The sequence below is a fragment of the Neltuma alba genome, unplaced genomic scaffold (genome assembly GCF_004799145.2).
Source record: "Neltuma alba isolate B1F8T4 unplaced genomic scaffold, ASM479914v2 tig00006172_pilon, whole genome shotgun sequence".
Lineage (NCBI taxonomy): Eukaryota > Viridiplantae > Streptophyta > Magnoliopsida > Fabales > Fabaceae > Neltuma > Neltuma alba.
Genome location: NW_021634372.1, coordinates 123,690 through 133,516, shown reverse-complemented (window position 1 = coordinate 133,516; position 9,827 = coordinate 123,690). Strand labels below are relative to the sequence as shown.

Sequence of the window (9,827 nt, the reverse complement as noted above, 5' to 3'; positions counted from 1 at the left end):
TTCCATCCTCTTTCGTGAATGAAGCTTCAATCCTTAATTCCTTCATATCGTGTGGAGGTCAAAATGTGTATAAGCAAACATTCAAACATTCAAATACTTTTAATATACATAACTTGGTCTTTCCCTTCGCTATTGACTTGGCCCTTTCAACCCACACTCGCTTGTACACGTACTTAACTGATCATCCCCCACAACTAAGCCCTCCCCTGTGTATCCTTTCCCCACATTCCTAGCTTCACTACAAATAACTCTCCCACCAAATACTACTCATTCCTTCCCCACTATTAGTAATAATAACAATATCGACGATACGCCTTTGGACTGTGAAAAATCAATCTATGATTGGCTAGCTCATCTATTCTATGGATAGACCCCGGCGGTTGACCTGCATATTCCTGACTCTATTTTTTGATCTTATTTTATTTGTTTTTGTTTTGCTACCCTGAAACTTCAATTCGGTGGTGGGGTCATCGTAATCCTTTTTAGTAAATACAATCTTCCTAGAGGCATTCATATTTAGACCTCAAATGCTACACAAAAAATCCATTAAATGATGTAGATCAAGTTTTAGACAAAGACCCACTAAAATAATCAGACAATGAGAAAGTAGAGGCTGATGATTCACTGATTTAAGACTAAGGAGGGAAGATGAAAGAGATTGGAGACAGCAACCACCGAGCGGAGAAGACGGCAACCACCGAGCAGAGAATACGACGAGCACTGAGCACCGAGACTGAGGGTGAGGAGAAGGTGAGCACAAGGGTGAGGAGTCGGTGAGCACTCTTGCACTCCTAGCCTCCAATGGCGTTGAGGGAGCAACGAGGGAGCAAAGACGAAGAGTCGGGCAGAGAAAAGTTTTTGATTGGGAAATAGAAAACCCAAAACAAAAATTTTAAAAACATCTAAAAGTTGTTTCCTGTTTTTAGTTTTCTAAAACAAATTTCTATTTTTTTGTTTTTAGAAACAGTTAGGTGGAAATAAATTGCCAAACAGGATTTTTTATTTTTTTTGTTTTTAAAAACAAAAAACTGTTTTCAGAATAGGTAAACAAACAGGCCCTTAATTTCCTAAAAAATAAAACACATTCACGACCTTACGTCCCCTATTAAAATCGACCTGAAGATCCAAGTTTATGTTCAAACAGTGGCATTGCAGATAGCATATATGATAGGATGATATGATGATGTAAATAAAGAAACGAAACAAAAAAAAAATCTGCAGATTGCGGTCCGTGGAGTGAGCAAAGAAATTACAGTGTGTGAATAAAAAAGAAACAAGCTTCACGAAAGTTTTAAGAGCATTTTTTTCCGTAGCAGGTTTAAATTATACTACCTCCAGTCCTAATTATAAGACATCATTTATAAAATATAAACGAGATCTTATAATTAAAACTAGAAATAGTATTACAAAAGCTAATTTTTTTCCTAGACACGTGCATCATCGAAATATGTGATTGACAGACAATGCATTATTTTGTCAAAATATGTGATTGACAGAATAATGATTATTTGGCGAGCAACCGAAGAATAATGATTATTTTGTCAAAATATGTGATTGACAGACAATGCATTATATTAGTAGTATGAAAGGCTTGTTTGGAATCACCATCTAATCCTTAAAAAATAACTTTTTAATTATGATTTATGAAGCACAAGGTAAGTTAAGAATGTAAAAAGATTTTTATCTCAAAATGCTTGGTATAATCCAAACAAGCGTGAAATTGACTGATGCTGATGTTTTGGATGGTTCGAAACCTCTCATCTTTCCTTCCCATCCTCTTTCCTCTTTTTCTTTTTTTCAACCGTTAGATTAATATATTTCAATGGTTTAGATTTTAATTTTTTATAAACTATTTATAAAAATTTTTTAAAAAACATTTAGTACACTTGTAAATCATTAAAATTAAATTTTAATATAGTTTATAATTTGTTTATTTTTATAATTTAATATTTTAATAATATTTTTAAAAGATTTAAATTTGAACCGTTAAAATATTAATCTAATAGTTAAAAAAAGAAAAGAAAGGAAGAGGATGGGAAGAGAAGAAGAGAGGTTCAGAACCAAGTTTCGGGACGGCTCAGAACCTCTCATCTTTCTTTCCCATCCTCTTTCCTCCTATTCTTTTGTTCAACCATTAGATTAACATATTTCAATGTTTTAGATTTTAATTTTTTATAAATTATTTATAAAATTTTTTAAAAAACATTTAGTACACTTGCAAATCATTAAAATTAAATTTTAATATAGTTTATAATTTATAATTTATTTATTTTTATAATTTAATAGTTTAATAATAGTTTTAAGAAAATTTAAATCTGAACAGTTAAAATATTAATCTATTGGTTAAAAATATAAGAAAAAGGAAGAGAATAGGAAGGGAAGAGGAGAGATTCCGAACCGGTTTTGAAAGGGGTCGTTCCATGAATATAGCGGGATATTTCAGATTGCACTGATGTACAATGCTTCATGCCTTTTTTTTTTTTTTTTTTCATATAACAAAATGCTTTATGTTTGATAAGTGTAAAGCGGGGAAACAAAAAGGTTTTCATATACCAAAATGCCTTATATTTGATAACAAAATGCTTGTAAGTGTAAAGGGAAAAAAATAAAGAGGTTTTCATATACCAAAATGCTTTATGCATTGATAAATTTAAAAGGAAGAAAAAATAAAAAGGCCAATACATCGGAGCTAAAAATCCAAAGCTTCCTCGTCCCTCTCCTCTACGCTCTGCACCGTGCGGAACAACCATTCCGGCCGCCACCATCAGATTCTAGCAAACTCAGCTCTAGTCATTGCTACTTCACCCACGTAAGTATCCCAAGTAGTTCCTTTTAATTCTTTATATATATATATATATATATATATATAACTTTTTTTCAGCCAGGTGACTCCAACGAGCTCGTCGCGGTGGAAATAGTGCGTCTCCAGTTTCACCCCATGAGCTCGTGGCGGAACCCAGTGACCCCGACAAGCTCGTAGCAGTGGAGCCCGGTGACCCGACGAGCTCGTCGCGGTGGAACTAGTGCGTCTCTAGTTTCATCCCGATAACTGATGAGCTCGTCGCGGTGGAACGCGGTGACCCCAACAAGCTTGTTGCGGTGGAACTAAGTGTGTCTCCTGTTTCACCCAGTGACCCCGACGAGCTCGTCACGATGGAACCTAGTGGTGGTAATGGCGGACTTGAGGAGAGCCAGCAGGATGGTTTTGGTGTGGTGGACCAGGGCTCACCGAAATTTGCTTTTAAACCTGATTGCGACCCCAAGAGGATTGCCACCAAGTTTAAACGTCGAACTACGTACCGACCACAAGTACTCCTCTGGTTATACAGGACTGATCGAGAAGATATTTTTTGGTCTTATTTATGAGACATTAAGAGAAATTTTTTTGTATATACGTACAATTTTATCTTTTATTTATTATTGTATTGACTTTGTTTACATAAGATATAATGTAAATTAAATGGGAATAAAATTAGAAAATTATTAAATTTTAAATAAGAGTTAATGAAGTTTAGGGCTTTTCTTTGTTTGTATAAAACTTATTGGAAGTGACTTATAAATAAAACCAAATAAGTATTTAAAATGGTACAAACATAATATTATACTAGACCCGTAAGGGGGTAATATTAGTACCCATAAAAGAAAATGAGGGGGGGTAATTTTAATTCACTAGACATGTCGTGTGGTATATTAATTCTCATGATGAAGTGTTTGTTTATGCATTTATGTTATATCATATGCAATATATATTGAATAATGTATAACAAAGAAGCCTAAAGTTCTGAAGTAATAAATGACAACTTCTCAAATATTATTAAGATTTTTTAGTAATCATATTTTTAGATCAGGACTTCTTTATAATTCTCCATATATATATATGTATATATTAAAATTGTACAAGGCATTAAAATTGTAAGAGAAAAATAACCCCAGACTCCTTAATTTTGCTTTAACTACACAATTATCTTTATTCTATTTTGAAAACACATATAAATCTCTTTTTAAATTAAAATGTATGTTATACTAACCTTCTTTTTATATTAATTCCATTTCCATCCACCCAAACCATTAGTTGACCATTAAATTTGACTATTATTAAACTTTATTTTGACCAAAATGCCCCTCTTTAACATAATAAGTATTTAAACACTTACATTTGCCCCAAAAAAATTATACAACCATAAAATAGTTTTAATATATATATTGAACTTTCTAATATACTATAAAATTTATTAATTTTGATTTTATTATAAACTTATAATTTTTATTTTTCATCATGTTTACTAAAACTTGTTTATTTTGGTTTCTTAAATGGGTAAAAATATATCTCCAACACATATTTTTGTTCATCATAAGTAATATAAGTTTGAGAGATTGTTTAAGTTATTTGAATTTATAATTTATAATTTTTAAACACATTCTCTCTCTCTCTCTCTCTAAGTTTGGGAAGTATCAAAGTAAAATTAGGGATTTCGTATGAAGGGTAAATGGGATAATAAATTTTTGTTTTAATATAAATTTTATTACAAAAATATTTTAAGAATCTTTTTAGAATATCCTTGACAAAATTAATAGTTTAGAATTAAGTGTATGTTTTCAAAATATAGGAAAAGTTTGTAATTAAGACAAAACAGAAAGATGATAAGAGTATTTTACTCAAATTATAATTATCTTTACATAAAGAAATCAACATCAATTGATCGTTAACAGTTTTTATGTCAAAATAAGCATCTAGGAAGAATGTTATATTTTGAAAGATATATATATATATTTATATATAAATAACATAATCCTTCAAGGCGTGGTTCAATCCTTAATTATCAGAATAATTGTTTAATTATTTGGCGATTGCATTATGAACACTTCTAATTAGTTTGATTGTTTTGCAGCCCAATGCCTTGGCATGCTGTATTTGCCTTCTTAATTCCCGAGACAAGGGAGATTGTTCAATTGCATTTCCCCAATTCATCACCTTTAGATGAACACCCTGCAAGCATATGGATTTTCATGATATGCTTGCTTTCTATAGCTTTGCATTTTCCCCAATTCATCACCTTTAGATGAACATCCTGCAAGCCCAATGTTTCATAAATGGACAAACCTTGAAAGGAAATGCTCCCATTTAGTAGGAAGTATTGAAAATTAAGAGTAGAGATTGGAATTAGGATTGAGAAAATATATTAAAAGAGTATTTAGTATAAGAGATTGCTTATTACATGGGATAAAAAGAAACAGTAATATCTTAATATATATTACATTCCTTCCGAATATATTTATAAGAAATACATAATTGTTTGTAATAAACATCACCTCAATTCATCAATAAAGATGGTTGTTCAAATTCGCTTCCCTAATTCATTACTTTTCAGATGAACATCTTACACTTAAATGAAGATTTTTAATATATGCTTTCAGCTTACTCTTCTATTGCTTTGCATTTGGATACCAAATGGTGCCAGAAGGTTTTCAACCCACCCCAATTGATTCTACTTGAAGTTCTTTGTTAAGGTAGCTTTTATTTGAGGATTTTTTTTTAAAAAAATTGATACACTTATGATTATGATTTTTACAAGGGTTAATATCAACTTTAGTCCCTGAAATTTAACCTCATTTTAGTTTTAACTCTTGAAATTTGAAACTAATGGTTTTGATTCATGAAGTTGGATTTCTTTTTTGTTTTGTTTTCTAAAATTTGAAACAAGTAGTTTTAGTCCCTGAAATTTAACTTTATCTTAATTTTCAGAGGCCAATATTCTTAAGTCAATGAAATCAAATTTCAGGGATCAAAATTAAAATGAAATTAAATTTCAAGAGTCAAAATTATTGGCTTCAAATTTCATACAGTAAAACTAAAATGGAGTCAAATTTTATTAACTAACAATGATATTAATTTTTTTTCCCACACAAAAGAGTCAATTTTATTGGAATCCAAAATGACAAGGGTGAGCAGACAAAGAGCATGAAATTGCTGACGGGCCGATTTGGGTACAGGCTTCGGGGCTCATCACCTGATGAACCGTTGCTTTTTCTGGGTTTTTTTGGTGCACCCGTTTGCTGCATGAAAATGCTTCACGTTTGATATATATCGAAGCTGAATGGCCAAAGCTTCCTCCCCCCTCTCCTCTAGGCTCTGTACCTGGAGGAACAACCATTCCGGTCCTCGCCATCAAATTCTAGCAAACTTAACTCAAGCCAGCCTACTTCACCCACGTAGGTATCCCAAGTAGTTCCTTTTAACTCTTCATACATATTATCCAGCAAGGTGACTCCGACGAGCTCGTCCCGACGGAACTAGTGAGTCTCCAGTTTCACCCCGGTAACCCTGATGAGCTTCCGCGGTGAAACCCTGTGGCCCCGATGAGCTCATCGTGGTGGAACTAGCGCCTCTCCAGTTTCACTCCGGTCACTCTGACATGGTTTACAAACTGGTGTTTAATTTTATATCATGTCTGTATTATTTGTTTGTGTCTCTATATATATATGTACTCAAATACTCACCATCAGTATAATATTTTAATTATTTGGTGATTGCATTATGACCACTTCTAATTAGTTTGATGGTTTTGCAGCCCTCTAATGCCTTGGCATGCTGTGTTTGCCCTATTAATTCCAGAGACAAGGGAGATTGTTCAAATGCACTTTGGCAATTCATCTCCTCTAAATGATTTTCATGATTTGCTTACTTTTCTATTACTTTGCATGTGGGTATCATCTCAAATGCCAGATTTACACTCCACCGCCTGATGCTGTTATTTTAAGTCGCTCCGTTAAGATAGCTTTCATCTTTGGAAGTCTGGCTTATACTGCTCAAATATCAGTGTTGGTTCCTCGCTATCTCCAACCATTTGTCTTCATTGTCTGGTTAATGCTGCTATTCATATAGTTTAACCGCAATAAAATAGCAGAAATAGGTGAAAGTATGGCTTCATATTTGTATGAACTGTGGACCAGAACTAGAACCAGAGCTTCGAATTTGTATGATCAATGGACGAGAACTGAAGGTGGCAATGTCCCAGCAATCACCCAGCCACCAGTTTAGATTTCAAGTATTAATTTGTAAAATAAGGAGAGGTTGGAACACAGTGTGATGATATGCATGTTGTTTTGATTACTTTGTTTATGACATTTGTAGAAACCGTTATAGTACTATCTCCCATCCTTAGTTTGTACAGAAAATTGAAGCTATATCTTATACTACTTTCGGTGCTTAATATAAGTGCTAGTTGACTAATCTGAGTAAATAAAAAAAATTAGTTAAGTTAATTATTTGTAATAAATAAGTATTGTCCTTCCTAAAATGTCTTTGTTAATCAAATGTATTAGCTAGAATTACTATTGTTATAAGAACTATCTTAAAAAAAAATAAATAAATATGATAGATAAAATGGATTGAAGTTATACATTTAGAACTAAATTAAAAGTCAAATTAGTTCTTAAATTAAAAACCGGAGGTAGTATTAATTAGGTACCAGAGATACTTATATTATGTAATTAGCTGTACGTAAAAAGATATTCAGTAAGATATACTGTATTGAAGCTAAGTATCTTTTTGCCCCACGTTATCCTACAATCTCTTGGGTTAACTCAAGGAAACCATAATCAACAGTTTTTTATAGTTTCTTTTGTAGAAACCGTTAAATCCATAATTGTGGAACAATGAACAGAACCAAGTCATCAGCAACAATTTCAATTTGTGCATGGAGAGAAGAGTATAATTCCATGGAATCTGATTAACGTAAAATATCTAAGAACAGGCTCGATTAATTTGATCCTCGAAACATTATGGAATTGGAATCATAGTGAACCATAACCCATTAGCGTGTTTCTTGCGCGTGATGGATCCATTGGATCTCGCTGAATCTCGGATTTCCATTGTTGATGTCGTGTATATTCATAGATTCTTTGAGTTTGCCATTGTTTGGTAGGTCCTGATGGACTGTCTTTTCTGGTCTCCTCAAGTGGACCCTCTAGGCCTCTCAGATCAGATGGATTTCTCATTTTTCTTCCTTCCTTAATTCTCTGCCCACCTGGCACTTGCTAGAGGTTTGGACTTTGACTTTGACTTTGACTTGGTCCCCATCCCCATGTCTCAGCTAAGCCCCCGCCGGGAATTTTCGGCACCATACGAGGAAGCATCTATATATTACTATATATCCCCCTTTCTTACTGAAAAAACAAGACATCGAGAATGGGTGAATCAACCGGGGAAGATAATAGTTTGAGAATTAAAAATTTTAATCGGAATCAATTCGGGGTTACATTGGTTACAATTAAAATAAAAGGATACTAATTCATAAATAAAGAAATCATTCATATATAAACTTACATGTTTAACTTTATATATGTGTATTTTTACTCGGCCAAATTCTAAAAAATGATAAATATATTTTCAAAACCCCAGAAATTACCTGAATTTGCAAAATTTCAAATCAGTTAATATGAATAGATTGAAATTTTAAAATGTTGGTAAATTTATAATGTTTCACTTTATTCTGAAAAAACTCAAAATCGCCTTCGCGTGCACTTAAATTAAATGAATTGAGGAATGCAGCGGGCAATATGGGAGCACGTACGTCGACCAGTGGGCGTTCAAGCATTTTCCGACGTAAACTAACAAATAGCCTCTAATTTGGTCTCTCATTGCCCAAAATACCCCTCTTTATTTCCTTAATTCTTATCGAAGATCGTTCCTCTTCATCCTTAGCCATTCTGATTTTGATCACCTCCCGTGTCCCCCAGCGTCCCTTCTTTTCATATTCTCTCTTGCACACAACAATGGCGACGAGTTTGTTCAGAAGGTCAGTACTGTCTAGGGTTTCATCGTCGCCGGCGTCCAAGTTGCTGAGAGCGATCCCCCCTCACTTTCCGCAGGTCATGCCGCGAGGGAATCTGTGGCTGCGGCGCCATGACCATTGATGGCTGCAATGGCTCAGCTTGCTTGACCAAGATCCCTACGAGCTCTGCAGCCACGATCACTCCCTTGCCTCATATGTTAGTCATCAAGGATCTCGTCGTGGACATGACCACTTTCTACAATCAGTACAAGAGTATTGAACCCTGGTTGAAGAGGAAGAACCCACCCCCGGTTCCTGCTAAGCAGGTGCCTCAGACCAAGAAAGATAGGGCTAAGCTTGACGGGATGTACGAGTGCATATTGTGTGCGTGCTGTATAGCACATCCTGCCCTGGCCACTGGTGGAACCCCGAGTATTATCTGGGCCCCGCAGCTCTGCTCCACGCTAACAGGTAATACGTTTTCAAGCATCTTCATCCTTTGTCAACGTTCTGTGCGGCTGACTATTTCAGTAACTGCATTTTGGATTTGATTTGGTTAACATGAAATTGGGTGAGGGTGACTTCAAGTTTTTTTTTTTTTCCAAAAGGCAACATTGTAATCTCATCGACATTTAAAAATTCTAATTTAGTTTGATTGATTTAGAATTTTGCAAATTCAAATAATATAATATTATACTACCTCTAGTCCTAAATATAGGAGTTAGTTGACTAGCTTGAGTAGATTAAAAAAAATAAGTTAAGTTAGTTATTTGTAATAAATATGTATTATCTTCTCTAAAACATCCTTGATAATCAAGTGTATTAACTAAAACTACTATTATTATAATGACTACTTTAGGGAAAAAAAATGTATAAGCATTAGAGATAAAGTGTATCGGATTTTTATATTTAGGACTAAAAAGTCACATAAGATCCTATATTAAGGATAGGAGGTAGTATTACAGACATATGTTCATTTCAATAATTACATATCTAAACGTGTATTTTATGACAATATTCCAAAATATTTGAACCCCGAGTCGCACCTGGACC

At 33.7% G+C, this 9,827-nt stretch overlaps 1 pseudogene; it reads left to right on the top strand.

Annotated features, from left to right (window-relative positions):
- The first annotated feature begins 648 nt into the window (after positions 1–648).
- LOC114749775 (succinate dehydrogenase [ubiquinone] iron-sulfur subunit 2, mitochondrial-like) lies at positions 649–9,249 on the top strand (annotated as a pseudogene).
- Positions 9,250–9,827: the final 578 nt, after the last annotated feature.